This window comes from Prinia subflava, chromosome 16 (assembly GCF_021018805.1).
Source record: "Prinia subflava isolate CZ2003 ecotype Zambia chromosome 16, Cam_Psub_1.2, whole genome shotgun sequence".
Lineage (NCBI taxonomy): Eukaryota > Metazoa > Chordata > Aves > Passeriformes > Cisticolidae > Prinia > Prinia subflava.
In genome coordinates, this window is record NC_086262.1 from 8,372,149 (window position 1) to 8,387,184 (window position 15,036).

Consider the following 15,036-nt stretch of genomic DNA (forward strand, 5'->3'; position numbering starts at 1 on the left):
TAGCTACTCCATAGTATGGTAGAAACACAACTCTTCAGCAGCTCATAAATCAGGGGCTACACTTATCTTGAAGATCAAACAATCAGCAGATACTGGTAAACACTGAAGCTTCTTCAAAGTTCATGATAAAAAAAAAAGCCAGGAGTAGCTTTTTTTTTTTTTCCCTAGCAAGATCTGATGATTGAAGGATAATGATATATCTTCAGATTAGGCAGGTCTCATAATCTTTTGAGCTCTATTCTCCTTATATACTGTTATTTGTTGACAATTGCTCTCAGAGTACATCTCTCGCACACACCAGCATAAACCACATCAAAGCCAGGTGTAAGCCAGGAGAACATCAAACCCAATGCACCAGGAGTACATTCAGCAATGCTTTTGTGTAGCCAGAGTAGCTGGATATATCTGGTGGAGTTGCTTCACAGTCTACCCAGAAAAATACTAATTTTACAACAGAGTAGTCTTAAGTCTTTTTATTTTATAGATGCAATTCTCATTACATTTCTGTTCTTTGTCCTCTCTTTGGGTCCTCTGCTCTTCTCATCCTGTATTCCTGTTCTGTTTTTTATTTTTCCTGCCTTTTAATTTTCTCTTAGCTTTATCTCTGGATTCCCTTTACACAGCAGAGAGTGATGTTGCTTGTCTCTCTGAGCTGAGATGTGATCTCTCTGCTTTGATTATAAGGAGGCCAAAATAATCTGATTTATTTCAAAACAGATTTAGCTGCATTTAACTTTCTGGTTCTTTTCTTCAAGAAAAGAACCTGAATTCCTTATTTTGTCCCTCCCTACATTCTCAAGCTAATAGGGGAATAACAAGAAGGTACTTTCAGCATTTGAGTTATGTGAGATTTTCCTGACAAGCAGTGTCCACCAAGCCCGTGTCTACCTGAACCACAGGAGGCACTCATCTGTCAAAGTCCCTTTGATTGGTAGAGCTCAGTTGCTGCTTTCTAAACACCAGTCCGTACCATTAGAAACCTGACTGTATTTTCATGGGAAACACATAGCAGAACATGAGTAAATATCTGGCTAAATGAGGCAAGGCATTTGGAAGCAGTTAACCTATCCAGCTTTGATAGAATGATTGATGTTAAAATTCAGAGCACTGGTATTTGAGAAAGTATCCTGTGTATACAGAGGATAAAAGCATCTGAGGCCTCTCAGTCAATCCTTTTGAGTAATAAATCCCTTGACTTTTCCAAATCTGGATTTAAAAGTCAAATCCAAATTCCAATGCAGCTGTAAGTCCAGATACCTGCTTCCTGTGTTTGAGGAGGAGGAAAGATGGGCTGGGAATCATGTTTGAAACTTCTCCTTTGCCCTCATTAATGTTTTATTAATAGCTTATATCATATAAAAGCAGATTTTCCTTTGTGCCTGGCATTAAATGCTGATCAATATTAATGTTTGATTTATAGTTCTGAGAAAGGGACAACAAGAGGGAGCAAGACTGAGACTGAAAACAGGAATTACATGAACTTCAATAGAGTTGTTAAATCAGCAAGGCTGGTGAAATAATCATTTGGACAAGGAACTGGTAACAAATGAGGTGTGGGCTGTGACATCACCTGGTCACAATTCACTCAGGGCTGCAGGAGGGGGAACTGTGAGTTCTGAAAACACAGTGAGGCAGGATTTTGTGCCTTTAACTCAGAGGAATACAGCCACCAGAGGGGTCCAGGAGACACCATCCTGCAGCAGCAGCAGAGATGAGTCCAGTGGAGGAGGGACAAGGAAACAGCTTGGCTGTCTGTGGTCTGAAGAGATGCGGGTTGTGCCCAAAATCAAGAGACTTTTGTGTTGTGAGGCTGGAGAGGGATGGGGAGCCTCAGTAAGAGTGAATGAACTTTCAAAGGAAGCTAAGGTAGAGAGCTGGAGGCAGTGAAAGTGAAGCTGCTGGACAGGGGGGACACATGAGGCATGCCTGGAGCCACTGGCACGTGTGGTGTTGAGCCAGAGGCATAGATATACATAGGTGTACAAGGGCATGCAATCATTGGAGATGGGGGAATGGCTTTAAGATTAAGGAGGGTAGGATTAGATCAAATATTAGGAAGAAATTCTTCCTTGTGAGGATGGTGAGGCCCTGGCACAGCTTGCCCAGGGAAGTTATGGATCCTCCATCCCTAGAAGCGTTCAAGGCCAGGCTGGATGAGGCTTGGAGCAATCTGGTCTATTGGAAGGTGTTCTTGCTCAGGGCACAGCTGGGGTAGAAAGAGATGAGCTTTGAGGTCCCTTCCAAACAAACTGTTCTATGAGTCTATGATGTATTAAAGAAGTGGAGCACTGGGGTATGCTGCTGCCTTGCAAAAGTAAACCTCCAGCAAGGCTTGCTGTGTGAGGTAGTGTGTAAATTGACCAAGAGATGGGGCTGAGACAATAATAGGGATGGTTTGGAAAAGCAAAGGAAATTTGGGACATTTGTGGCACTGTGAAATTTAAGGTGACAGCTGAAAAGATGAGGAACACTGCACAGCACTAAAAAACACTCCAGTCTGAAAAATAAATGAAAGACAGGTTACAGGGGTACCATGTTTTTAATGCTCAATATTCATAGAATCCTAGAATGGTTTGGGTTGCAAGAGTCCTTAAAGTTCATCTAGTTCCAAGCCCCCTACCATGGGCAGGGACACCTTCCACTAGGCCAGGTTACTCAAAGCCCCATTATAACAGAACCTGCATTTCAACAAAGCAGAAAAAAGGAGCAAAAGCCTTGTGCCACCCTCTGTAAAGAAAACACAACCTAGCCGAGATCAGGAGACATCCAGAGAATTTATGCTCTGAGTTACTCTTGATTTGCTCCTTTTTTTTCCACTAGCAGCAGCCAAATGAAGAGGTGTTCATACAAATGATATTTGTGGAAAGTACCTATAGATGCCTCTGATTGTGGGCAAAATCAGGGGTTATGCCATGCCTTGTGCTTGAGCAGATCAGATCACAGGAAAATGGAAAAACAAGAGTGGGGGGTGAGGAATGCTCCACAGGGAGCAGTCAGACACTGCTGCCTGGTTTGCCTACAGCATTTTGCAAGCCTGGTCTGGGAGGTTCAGTAGGTCAGACTGATACCTTGATGCCCTTTTTGCTCTGGAATATCCATGAGCAGTCCCCAGGAGCCAGCTTCCAGATGCCCATTAAAGACAATGGGCACAGAAATATTAAAAACTCTCTAAGCTGATGGCTCTAGCCAACTGACAGCAGATTGGCAACACCTGACAGATGATTAGAGCTAAACTGTCTTGCTAAATGCAAATATGCCTATGCAGAAATGGAAAATTACCATAAAATCTTTAGGACTGCAGGAAACCTCAAAGCTAATTTGCATGTTCAACTAAAACTTCAATGTCCCTGTTAGCAATGTCACACTGCTCTGTTAGTTATCCTTCTAATTAGAGCAGCATGGACAGGGGCACAGGAGAGAAAGCAGCTCAGATAACAAAATTACACAGTTTAGAAAGCTGGTGTCTAGTTGATCCAGGAGAATTTTGATTTAGATTCTCCCTTTACTAGGCAAATCTTTCCTGTCACAGGAGATGACTTATCTACTCTCTAGAAGCTTATTTCTTGGGTACTTAACAGTCAGAGCCAGAGTGGGTATGATCATTTCTGCTGTATAACTACAGCTGCATGTTCTCACTTTACTAAAGTTCAAGTGTAAAACACTCTATTCTCCATGTAGACATTAACAGAGGGTACATAGGCATTAGCAGAACTTAAATCCTAAAACTGGTGGAAATAGGTTGTAACCTATGAATGTGTTAGCTGCTTTTTTCACAAGTCTCTTTAATGCACCAAACCACATCACTTTCAAGGTAAAATCTGTGAGTCATTTCAGAATAATTTAAAGCCGGGGCAAATCCAACCTTTCCTTCCTGATGAAAAGAATATTTTGTCTCAGAGAAGCATGATTTTCTCATTTTTTCAGCAGAGGGATGAAGAAAATATTTGAAGAAAGAGACTCTTTGGATAGAAATTCAGGTACAGTTTTTTGTATGCTGCATGTCAGCAATTAGGCACGTGTCATCAGTGAAGGAATTACTAATTGCTGGTCAAGGCTGTCCCTCACTCAGCACAGTTCCGTGCACCACTCAGTCCTCAGCACTTCAGTAAGGGTTGAAATATCCACAGAATGTGTGTCACAAGTAAATACTTCAGCAAATTTGCTCTTCAAAACCATGGATATTCAGGACTACTTCCTAAGATTGTGGAAATCACTGCTTATTTGGCTGGAACTGCTCTAGTTTGTACAAGCTGAGATCAAGCCTCAAATTGCCATCACAGAAGCACGGTGGGATGACTCACACAGCTGGAGCACTGCACTGGGTGGCTGCAGGAAAGGGAGAAGAGGTGGAGGGCTGGCCCTTCACATTAGGGAGGCTTTTGATGCCATAGGTATTGGAACTAGTGATGATGAAGTTGAATGCCTATGCATAAGAATTCAGAGGAAGGCCAACAAGGCTGACATCCTGCTGGGAGCCTGTTATCAGCCACCCAACCAGGAGGAAGAGGTGGACAACTTATTCTATAAGCAACTGGAGAATGTTTCAGGATCACCAGCTCTTGTTCTTGTAGGTGACTACCAGTCATCTGCTGAGAACTTAATACAGCTGAAAAGAGGCAGTCCAGGAAGTTTTCAGAGTGTGTGGAGGACAACTTTTTGTAGCAGTTGGTGGATGCAGGAAAGGCTGTGGGTGTTGTGTACCTGGACTTCAACAAGCCTGGAGAAAAGGAGACTCAGAGGTGACCTAGGGCATGGGTTGGACTCAATGATCTTGAAGGTCCCTTCCAACCCAGTGATTCTGTGATCTCCAGGCTCATGTGATGGAATCCCTCAAGCTCATCATCTCTGGCAAAGAATGTCTCTATTAATAACCACACAGAAAAGGCATTTAAAAAATATGCTTACTGCTCTTTAAAGCTGAGACTCTCTTTAGGTAAAGCTGTTGAAACAACTTCCTGAAACATTACATTAGGCAACTATCAGTTGCCAGTACTACTCTTCCTGTTTTTCCACCAGGAAAAGAGTTGGCCATTTAAGCACAGAGCAATTCCAGTTGCTTCCCTGCCAGGGGCAGTGCCAGCCCTGGGGTAATCCCAGTAAAGGCAATATTGGTAGGTGTCCTGGGGTGACTTTATGGTGCTTGTATCTCCACTCATCTGTTGTGTTCATGCTGGATATTAAGTTCTACACCTTTTAGACAGGTTCCGAGAGTGAAAGGGGAGAGAAGTGCAGCATTTGTTATCAGAGGCTGCACTTACTCCCCTGCATCCTTCTCACAGCCAGTGTTGTCTGCAGTACACAGCAAGAGAGAGCTCTCCTTTGCTTTTAGTTAGTTTTTCTGCTAGCTGAGGCAGAGAAGTTCCCGAGACTATAGTTTTTCTTTTTCTTGGAGCTAATCAAACCTGTGCTAGACTAAGGGCCCAGAAGAACAGCAGGAGCTCACACGTGTGGCCCATGGGGCCCGAGGGATTGATCACAGGCTGAGTGAGCCAAGCTGCACCCCACGAGGGAGACTTTCTGAACTTGCCATCTCTTCAGAATGGTGAAATGTTTTTGTTGTTCCATATTATTCAATTTTTTATGCTTGTCAATACTATACTTGTTAAATAAACAACTTTTGTCCACATTTCTCCAAAGAAATCTTTTGCTAAACCAGTTAAGGGAAGAGCTGCTTCCCTTAAATTTGCTTAAATTTGCTTTATAGAAAGACACCATTCAGAAGTTTCTTCCCAAATTTGCCCTAAACCAAAACAGTAGAATTATCTAAAACAATGATTTTATATCCCTCTGTGTCCTCTTTGTGCTGTCCTAGAGTGTGTGGGAGCTTCGAGCATCTCTGAACAGAAAGAAACACTGCATTCCAAAAGAATTCCCTCTGCTAGCAGGCTCAGAGCTGACCATTAATAGTACCAAAGGCTCTACACTTGCATTATTACTTTCTCACTTAGCTCAGTAATTTCAGCTCATCACGTGTACCCGTATGCTCATTATGTCTGCAGTGTGAGAAGAAAAAATTAGCACAAAATTGATGCTTTATAATAATCTGAGAGCTGCTCACCTGACAAGATGCAGTGGTGGGGAGCATTGTTGGAGCTTTATATTCAGACTAGGAGGTATTGAATATTATGCAAGTTGTTTGCTTGTTGTTCATGTCAAAGCAGGAGGGTCTGGGCTAACCCTTGGAGAGAAAAAAGGGAGAGTAAATAGATCATCAGCTGCCACAGAAAATGTCCTGCCAGTGATCGTGGATTTATGAATTCATACGGAGGCACATCTCCACACAGAGCTGAATTGTCTAGTCATTTTAAAGACAAATATTGCAGATGGGTGAATAATTCACTTGTACAAATGTTCACTGAAGACAAATTAACTGGCTTGTGTGTACAGGTAATGTGAAATCATAACAGTTATCTCACTGAATGTTTGAGAAGGCAGTTTCTAGAATTCATCCAGCCTGTCTCAGCAAGTACCTAAGCTACCAGAGTCTTCAAAAACAGCTTTAGAGTCTTGTCCAATGTTAACTTCCAGGTTCCAGAGGGGATGTTAATTAGATTAGCACAGTGTGCATACAGAATACTGCAGCTAGGACAGCTGGCAGTGATCTTTCCAGAAGTAAACACACTGCTGTATTTCACACAGAAATGTCAGCACCAACACCTACTTAAAGTCAGATTGGAATAGAAGGGATTTTAAAATACAGGCATGAGGGGTGTTTTCAGCTTGCCCAGGAATTGCTCACACTGTGCCCCCTCCACAAAGAGGAAGATGCTGTGCTGAATGCATAGGCATTTATTATGCACCAGATTAAGTCTATAAAAAGGGGATTATGAGCAGTCCATTTGCAGCACAACACAGACATAAAACCATAGTAAGTTACTGAGATAATGAGGCAGCAGGACATAAAAACTCCTGCACACAAAGACAGCCTGTGCTCTCAGAACCAACAATTCACTTAGAAGCACTCCTTCCCTGTGAGCCTCTCTGTAACTGCCCATGCTGTTTCTTCTATCTCATTTAGGAGCATTCCCAGAGGTTGGAAGTGAAAAGTACAATTATCTGCTAGGCTGGCTGGGTGTTTCCACTCTAAAATCCTTCTGCCTTTCTCACAGCAGTCACACTCCCAGTCCCTGTTTAGGATAGAGGGACCAAGCACAGCTTCCCAAACACAACCTCAGCATAGCTTTGAGCCAGTTGATTTTACTTATGGCCTTAGGGGATGCAGATCTACAAAAATCTACAAATAATTCTTAATTCAGCAAAATTACTCAAAAAAGAGGCAAAACATACCAAAGAAGGTGAGCCTTACCCAAAATGTTGCTTGATCAAAAGAAAATGGGTCATAACACTAAAAACTCCTGTATCCAAAAGGAAGTCTCATCCATCTGCTTCCAAACAATATCCACAGTCATTAACTGGGCTATACTGGAAATGCTCCATCTTATTTTTCTTAGATTCCCTTTCTATTTCTTTCCTCTTGCTCTTTGAATTTGACTTTGCCATGATCTGAGGAGGAAAGCCCTTAATCAAATGTAGCCTTTGCTAAAGGAATATTTCTAAGGCAGACCTGTGCAAATACACAATATCTCAATTACTCTCCAATAGCTGTAGCATTCTTGGTTTGAAATGTTGCCCTCTGATGGCCTCCACCATCCTATCCATCACAGTGACCATTCCAAGGCCCACAATACACTAATAACAGGAAAGGCATTTCGGGAGCACAGCCAAGCTGCCTGTGATATACACCAATGGCTGAATGGAAATATTTTATTTTCACAGCAGCCAATATATGAGACACAGCTACAGGGATTTAAATATGATACTCAGGCTCATTAGTAAAGCAAGCACAGATAACAAGGATTTACTGAATGTTACTGTCTGACTTGGCCAGCTTTCCCAAAGGGATCATTAAGATGCTAAGAAAGTTTTTTGTCTGTATTTTTTGGGGAATTTAGTCTGCTTTCAGGAGTTCCTGCGTGTTCAGCAGAAAAACTTTCAGATAGCTGAGTTTTGCTTGGCCCAAACTCAGACAAGCAGCACTTTTGCATGGAGGATCTTTAAAAAGTTGGCCTGTGAGTACTCTGCACCTCCTACAGCCAGCCTGGTGCTCCCTTGCTCTGTGCATGGGTGGGAGCAGCCCCAGAGCACAGACTGGGACCACAGCTTCAGGAAAAGAAAATATTGCTTCTGCTGAGCACAGGGGTCACCCAAAAAGCAGCTGTTGTCAAAACATACCTGGTCAGCAAACAGTTCTGCATACTGTCTACAGAAATCAACAGCCTCTGTTCTGCCACACTGTGCTGACCATTGCCACATCGCTCACATTGGTTGCTGCTGTGCTGCACTGGTTCACACCTTGGGTTATTTTTAAATGAATATACACCTTGAAGATGGCATTGCCTGGATTTTGAACTAACCATGAGATACAAGATTCACTTGAGGTAAAACTTCCATTTTTTTTCCAAGCACATAAACACAGAATTTTCTCTATTTCTGTAAGTCCAAAATTACTGAGATTTGCAAGGTCCTTTTGAACCACATTTTTATCCTGACCCTTCCTACCCTATGTTAGCGTAATGTTCAAATTGCAAGGAACATAAAAGTCACTTCTGATACTTCATTAATGGGTCTGCAGCATACAGAAGGTTCAAATTTTATTCCCCTCAAGTTCTGAACAGATGATGAGTGGTTTTATGTTCCTCATTGCCTTTAATCTGCCTTTGCAGCTCCATTCAGGAAAGGTTGATCTTAGAGAAGTGTTTACTTCAGCTTAATTCATTAATGTTTATGAACTGCTGTCAAAATATAAAGTGTTGTATGTTTAGTGAGGGTGACTTTAACATTATTGTGGCTTCAACTAATACATAAATAATTATGGGACAAAGTGGTGTCGAATAACTGTCATTGTGGCTCTCTATTGCCTCTGCTTAGAGCTCATTTTTGTCCTTTGGTTGTACTACAGAACTTTGCTTGTGTACAAATGCAGCATGATCCACCCTGGTTCTATATATCTTCTTCAGTCTGTCTAAAATTAACACATTTTTAAGGGTTTTAAGGTCAATATCCAGTCCTTTAGAACACAGGAGTTTAATTCATGGCTTAGACAGCAAGGTTTGCATAGAGAGCTATGAGCTTTTATTAAACCAGTGAATACACCTAAAGAACAAAAATGCTTTTGGTCACACAAGCTCTTCTTTAGGTCAGAAACTTTGCATTGTGCAGAGCCCCAGAGCACAGCTTCAGCTGCATCACTAGTGCATTTGTACTGGGTAAACCTTGAACAGAAACCATTCAATTTCTGAAAAGCAGCCATTTTCTCCCAGAATGATATTAAAAATAGAGCAGATTTCTTTATCCCTCTGTTAGGTTAGCAAGGGCACATCTTCGTGGTGCCATGGAGTCAGAGATGGTGCAGAGGAGTCAGAAACAGCAGTGATCCAGGGTGGCAAGGGCAGCTCAACACCACACAAACACCAGCCTGGTCCTGAATGACACAGCTGTGTCAGTGCACTGGTAAAGCCAGCCTGGCTTTTTATTTGGTTCTTCTGCTCACAGTTATAGAATGATCTTGTTCTTTTGGGATAGACATGTCCTAAATTTGATAGTGGGTATGGATGGGACAGTGTCAACAAGCTTTGCTTTGGACCAGCCTGGTGTAGGATGGAACACATGTCCACGCAGACACTGCTGTGGTCCTACCTATAGGATAAAAAAATGTCACTCTCTCATAACATACATCCTCATTTTGGGGGGTCTCTCATCACTACAAACCCCTGAAGATGCACCAATTATTTGTTCATTAGTTACAGGGATCATCAGTAATTTGCACTCCTTTTAAGTTCCATTTCAAATCAAATGGCTCTTCTATTGGAGTCACTTGGGGAAAAATCAGTTTTCTGCCTAAGCAAGACTCCACATCAATCAGGTTAATAGGAGTGTTAGAACATTTCCTAATTATAACTACAAACATTTGCAGGCTTCCTGGTGATGAGCGCTCATCCCATCCCATCCCATTGTGCTAAATCACCTCGGGGCTGTCTGATGAGGAAGCACAAAGGCAGCAGGGTGGCAGCAGCCCCCAGCCTGCCCTGCACTGGCTGCATCATTAGCTGTGACTACCTCGGGGTTCTGGTCCTCAGGCAGATAAAGCACAGCCCTAACGTGGGTGGGCAGTGAGGTGGTGCCTCTGGTCAGATTCCCATGGATGTCACTCCCATGCAAAGTTCTTCCCTTGTTCCGTTTAATATCCTGACACCAGTTCCAGGGCAGCCCCTTGTCACACTTACCCAGCCTCGGGCTATGGCAATGAGCTTACAGAGAGAGCAAGGGAGAGAGGTCAGCCTAGGAAAGAACAGCACCTGCTACCTTCAAGGCCAGCAAGGAAATAGCACAGAGCCATGAGTCTCAAGTCTATAAACTAAACTAAAAAAAAAGTAAAATTTATATCAAAGGCACTTGAAAGTGATATGATTGATCTGAGTCATTCAGCACCAACCAAACACTCTAGTGAGTGACAAAAACCCATAACATGCTCATAAAACTGCACTTATAGTAAAAGCACAGGCAAACATACCCCAGCACTCTCCCAGTGTCCACACAGGAAGGTCTTCATTGTGAAGAAAGACAATTGTTTCCCTTCCCAGGTTTATTTCAGAATTTGTTTATCTTAAAAGAGAACTGGCACTGCCACAGTTACAGATAGCACTGCCCTGTCCAGTCTGTTGCTGAATCTATCTGAAAAATTCCATTGTCAGTTATTCCCTGTGCTTAGCAAGAACTTTTGAACCCAAAACGCAGAAGCACCACCTATGCCTCTAAGGTATATAAGGTATATATATTCTCATGTCTTTCTGTAAGATTTTCCCACTTCTCTCTCATTAATACAAACTGAGAAAAGTGATTAAAATTAATGTACCAGTTTCAAACTGCCCCTATACATTAATCTCATAATAGTCAAAAGTATCTTGAAAAATACCTATACTGCAGATCTTGAGTTGGGATTTTTAAAGTGCTATTAATAGTATATACTTATCAAAAAGTACCTAGCTAGCACATGCACTTGCACCTTCTTAAAGTTTAATAACTTCAATAACTTAGTTTCAATTTAGCTTTCAGAGCGTTGGAAGAACCTCTCTTGTTGGAGCACTTGCCTGAGGCTTTGCACTGGGGAGGAGCTGGCCGAGCATCAACATCAAAGATGTGCAACCAGCTTAGCAGTGTGCTCCATGTTTGAATAAAGTCCCCAAAGAAGCTCACTTGGATTCTTTTCCTCATTGAAAAAAAACGCAATTTCTTTGCAAAGAGCATGCCTTACTGTAGACACTGCATTGTGTAAGATTGTCCTGGTGTTAATCATCAGGTTTTAGTTTAGTTTGGAAGGGTCCTTAAAGCTCATCTCCTTCCACCCCCTGCCATGGGCAGGGACACACCTTCCACTATCCCAGGTTACTCCAAGTCATATCAAACCTGGCCTTGAGCACTTCCAGGGATGGGGAGTCCACAGCCTCTCTGGGTACCTGTGCCAGGGCCCCACCACCCTCACAGTCAAGGATTTCTTACTAAGATCTAATCCAGCCGTGCCCCGTGGCAGTGCAAAGACCCCTTGTCCTGTCACTCCAAAGACCCCTTGTCCTGTCACTCCAGGCCCCTGTCTGAAGCCCCTCTCCTGCTCTCCCATAGCCCCCTCAGGTACTGCAAGGGGCTCTGAGGTGTTCCTGGAGCTTTCCCTTCTCCAGGCTAAACAACCTCAACTCACCGTGCTTGTGAACGTGCCTGAGGATCCTGGATCCAGCCACCACCTCTGGATGAAGGACATCCCTACCCGTGTTGATCTTGCACTGAGCCAGCTGGGCCAGCAAACTGCTCTGCTGGCTACCAAAATAAGTGGGCAGGGGCAGCTCCTCAGGCACAGGGGCTGCTTGGGTTCAGCTGATGAAGGTCCTGGGTGATGCATTCACCTGAGGGTGGACAAGTTCCACGTGGTGATGGCACTACCTGAGCTTTTGTGCTCTGGACAAAGCTTGCAGGAAGGTGGAATCTGAGCTTCCACAGGAGTCAATTCATTTTCATTACAGGGACCACAGACAGCAGTGCTGAAACAGCCTACTCCAGGTGTTTGGAGAAGCCAGAACAGACTTCAGCACAAGTATTTATGGAAATTTCTTTGCCAAACCTGACTCCTCAATGTCCAATAAATATTACATTTGGGATGTAATCATTTGCTGCCTGCCTCTGTCCTCCTGCAGGAAACAGGAGGCTCAGCCCAGGTTCTTACAATTGCAAATCCCAGTGTGGGAAGGGTGAAATCTCTCTTTCCTTTTCTTGTTTCTTGGGGTTTGAGGATATAGATTTTTGGGGTGAATTTTGGTGTTTTTTTTTTATTTTAAACTGAGCTGCAACTATGCAAGACAAAATTTGCAAAATCTGTTCACAGAGTCTGTGAATGTATTCTTGAAAGAAATAATAGATCAGAAAACATGAGACAGGTTCTTGAACTGCTTCCAGGTAGGATGGGAAAAGTCATCATCCAAAGCAAGATAACCAAAAAGCTTCCCCCACCTCAGTCATTTCCTTCAACTCCTCCCTAAATCAAACCATTTGTTTCCCACACTTACTCACTGATATATTTGAATTAAAAACATCACCCTTAATTTCCAAGATACTCCCTATTGCTTACTCCTCAATTAAAAATCAGCCTGACTCGCCTCAAAAATCAGGAAAATGATGATGTTGGGGGCAGATGGGAAATAAGCAGGAAGAGCAGACAAATTCTTTAAGAAACAAGGATTCTGCTTTCATGCAAATTCTGTTTAATAAGAAAAGTTGAGATATGATCAGAAAACAGTGTATGTGAAGAGCTTCTAGAAACATAATTGCTTCTAAACATAATAATTTTCAATCTTTCTCAGGAACTATAAACATTTCTTTAAATATTCTTTCCCTTCTCTCTTGCAGTATTTCACACTGACTAATAAAGTGCTGCATAATCACCTGAGATTTGGAAGTATTTGAAAAACAAACAGAAGTTACTGTGAGAAGAAAAAAGTTTTTAATTGTTGGCAGGTGTTTCTAAGAGCATTTACAAAGTTTTATTTGGTAGTTTTTCAAGCTGACTCACATTCATATATAATACAGATATCTCTGATGCTGTTTTCAGTTGTTTTATACCTATGAATGTTCACATGCAAGAGGGATTGCATATATAGAAAATCACATTTTGCTTTTCAGATAAGAAAAACTTCTGAATATTTGAAAGGAAATTGCATTGGTATTATCTTTAAACAACTGAGTCCTCCCCATTTTTCTGTTTTCTCAGACATACCAAAATAATAACCTGAGACATTAATTGGGAGGGCACCGGAAATCATCATATACCTTTTGGTCTTTGGAAACTAAGAACTAAATTACTGTAATTGGCAGTTTATTAACAGGAAAATTATGCTAAACAACTTCATGTTGCTGTCAGGAATTACATTGGTAAGCTGTGAAGATGGGGCCCTTGGTGCAACATTTGCATTTTCTCATTTAGAAAGAACAATGATAATAGATGATTGAAGCATGTACAAATTATACACCAAAGAACATTTGCATGGCTGTAAAAAGGCTATCTTGATAATGGAATGATTAAGCCTGTTATTCATTAAGATACAGGAGTAAGGGGGAAGGGGAAGTAGGAAACACATTAACTTTGTTTAGAGGGATATATAAAGTGAACTTCAGTCCAAAATATCTGAATATCAAGCAGACCTAGACTGTAATAGCATCTGATTATATTGCATTTATTATGCAGTGTTAGTATCAGGGTTTTTTCCTTGTATTAGATGAGGTCTGAAGATGTAATGGTGACAATCTCTGTTACCCATGTCTTTATTTTAGGTGCTACCCCCTCAAACCCTTTGCCTGTTCACTCACTATTTCTCCTGGAAAGCAGTGAGCCCTGTGCAACATGGACATGAGCCAAGCAGCCTATCCACAGAAATCTGCATCACTTAGTCCAGAAACTGTGGTTTTTGGGATGCTCTTCCCTATCAGCAGTTTCCATTAGCTGTCCTGATGTCTTAGCAGATGACATTCTTCAAAGAAGGATGACTTTATATATCACCAGTTCCTATAAGGAAGGGACGATAATAGCAAAGCAGGGGGAAATTGGGTCATTCCAATGCCCTGATGAAAACCAAGAGGGACAGCACACTCAGTGACATGGGCTGCCTCTGTGAAACCAGGACACCGTGTCCTGCTCTCCATTTGTACATAGCTGTCTTCTCTTCCAGGAAACTCCGAGGCACAGAGAGTTCAAATAAGTTATTCACTAACTCCAGAATTTGACTGGCCTGAGGAGAAATTTCTTGGCTTAAATGAGATGTCATTAGGATTTGAGCAGTCCCTTGTGCAATGGCAGTTTCAGAAGTTCTTGTTCTGTACCACAGTCTGTAGGCAAGACCCTTACACAATTGCCCTTTTTAACCCTTGTTAGTTATTTACAAAGATGAGCTATGAGAAATTTATATAAGAAATTTATATATGTGGGGCTTGTAAGACTGCAGCAGGGAAAGCCACAGATCTGGAGGAAGCATTGCAATAGCAAACTGTTTCCCTGGCTGTCCCAGGGTTATAGTCCCAGATGTTTGTCTAACCTAGTTTTGAAGCCTTTTAAAATGTATTGCATGGGGAGGGTGATGTCTTGTTTTAGCATTATTCCCACCTTTTCTTATCTTCAATGTTAGAAAAGCTGCTCTCTAATGTCCAATCTGGCTCTCCTTCAGTATGAATCTGTTTCCTCTTGACACAAGGATAAAAAAATTACACCAATCATTTCTGTAGCAGTCTTTTACATCCTTGGAAACACTTATAATTTCTGTCTTGGCTATCTGCCACTTGTTTGAAGGAATACCAGTTTAGACCTACTCCTGGGTTCAGTGGAATTGGCACAGGTGTCCAAGGGATCAAGAATAACTATTAAATGCTGCTTCTCAGACAAACTAGGTTGTGGTTCAACATCAAACATTTGGTGGAATTGTACAACAGGAGTAGCATTACCAC